Source organism: Helianthus annuus, chromosome 10 (genome assembly GCF_002127325.2).
Source record: "Helianthus annuus cultivar XRQ/B chromosome 10, HanXRQr2.0-SUNRISE, whole genome shotgun sequence".
Classification (NCBI taxonomy): Eukaryota; Viridiplantae; Streptophyta; class Magnoliopsida; order Asterales; family Asteraceae; genus Helianthus; species Helianthus annuus.
Window position 1 is genome coordinate 27,443,494 of NC_035442.2, and position 2,198 is coordinate 27,445,691.

Genomic DNA, 2,198 nt, shown 5'->3' on the forward strand with positions numbered 1-2,198 from the left:
ATTGGTGGTGGGTGGTGGACTGTGGTGGGTGGTGGGTGGTGGATGTGGACGGTGGTGGTGGTCGACGGTTGTGTTAGGTGATGGTGTTGGTGGGTGGTGGTGTTTAACCCCCTGCAGATCTTAGAAGATTTTAGAAGTGATTGGGTCAAGTCTGCACCAAGAAGAGCTCGCACAGACGTTTTTTAATGAAACATCTTCAAAAAAACAAACAGTTTGTAGATGGCTATGTCCGCGCGTGATCTGCATGACGCAGACAGAAGAGTCTGCGCAAATCCTTTTCAGAAAAACCAAAACCACCTAAGTGAGGTATCGTCTCTTATTTGTTCTAAACCTTTGATTTAACTTTCATCTTTTTAATTTTTTTTAAGTTATTATAATTGGTCGCTTTTTTGGTTTATTTTTTGACGGACAAAACTGATCAACATTGTTTGTTTTCGAGTTTTCTCTTAATTTCAATTGCTATGAACCAAAACGAATCGAATTTTCATCGTGTTCCGGTGATAACACACTCAAGCTGAATCATGCTAGCTAAAGATACACTAAAGTACGTTTCATTTGTATTACTAAGCACCGACATAAAAGAAATTAAAATGCAAATGAATATGTATACAAGTTACAACGTACGTCAAAGAATATAAAAACACTTTTTTATAGTTTATAGTACAAGAATCAAAATTTCAATCCAAATAATTGGCTTGTGTTTCAATTATAATCCAGGAAACATGCTCAAAGATCATAAAATTTGAACTCGTGGATCATCGTTTGTTGCCGGTGGAAATAACGAACCCTTCACTACCAGCCAATATGATATACTTGTCTTTCCTCGTAAGGCTCGACGAGGTGATAAGTTCTCCGACATTCTACTATGACTGTATGCGACTGCGGCGAATCGTTTCTTGAGTTTAAATGAGAGGTATAATGCAAGTAAAGTTCTATGGTTGCATACATATAAACGAACTTTATGTTGTTTATGATTATGAAATGCCGCGTCTGGATTTGAGTTAGTGTTTGTGATCAATGCTCCATTAGCAAGGGTAAGTGCAACAATTGCTCGAAAAAATGGACAAAAGTATTGCGAAAGGAAACCACATAAACATAACCAACATACTTAATGGTTTGGGTCTGAAGGCTAGTCTTCCATCATGGAAAATTAGATCTTTTGGTTATCTTTCTCTTGGAAGAATTTGCCATGCCTTCTTTTCTTCATTGGTAACCCATAAACCTCCTGTAAAAAAACATACAAATCAATGAACTTCCAATTATGTGCATGCAAAATTAGTATTAGAAACTGAGTATCACATTTTGAGTCGCAAATTTGTCTCAAATACTCTTCTGACTGAATTGCGACCGAAAATGCGGAGCACAAACCCCACATCAGTTGCCCATACAACCGATGCGGGACAAGTATTAGTCCATAACAATCGACCCTTCTTAAGGTTCAACGTCCTCGTTGGTCACCGATGCGGGACAAGTATTAGTCCATAACAATCGACCCTTCTTAAGGTCCAACGTCCTCGTTGGTCACGACTGGCTCTTTCCAGACCACCACTCTGACCTTGTTGGTCACGACTACGTTAGTTACGGCTGGCTCACTCCAAGGCCACCACTCCGAGTTATGGCTCTGATACCAATGTTACATACCAAACGAAAGAACTCAACCTAAAAGACTAGTCTGGTAGGTGAGAGCTCATTTGGTATATAAACCACACATCAGTTGCCCATACAACCGATGTGGGACAAATCTCATACCTTGCAATGGTATTAGTCCATAACAGGAAACACAAATGATGATCTTAAAATGGTTTCTTTGACATTTAAGATCAGCGTCTTTCGAGAAAGATCAGTATGATCAAGCTCAGAGATTAGGATTTGTGATTTGAAATGAGAGGCATGAGTGTTGCATAGGGTTCTTTTGAGAACTTTTGTTTGGTTTTTATGGAGCTTTAGAAGAACATCATCAAACATTATTTATATATTTGTGTGTTTTTGGATAGTGAAGGTGTGGATGACGGTGGCATTATTTATATAGGGTGAGGATCAAATAGGACGTTTATTTTGGCTAGGAAGGATAGGAAACAATAGGATTATGACATGTGGCAAAATTTAAAATAAAGAGAAGGGTATTTTAGTCAATCGTATCCAATCTTCTTCCTTCTTCTCCCCGGTAACTTCAAAACCCACCATTTTCAAAACCCACC

The 2,198-nt window shown here is 38.6% G+C and overlaps 1 long non-coding RNA gene across 1 annotated transcript; it reads right to left on the minus strand.

The window, feature by feature from the left end:
- Positions 1–630: 630 nt before the first annotated feature.
- LOC110880986 lies at positions 631–1,973 on the minus strand. The gene is made up of 2 exons (XR_002559544.1): positions 1,300–1,973; positions 631–1,225 (listed from the first exon to the last, which is right to left on the minus strand). It is a non-coding gene; the product is annotated as an uncharacterized LOC110880986 (long non-coding RNA).
- Between the last annotated feature and the right edge of the window lie 225 nt (positions 1,974–2,198).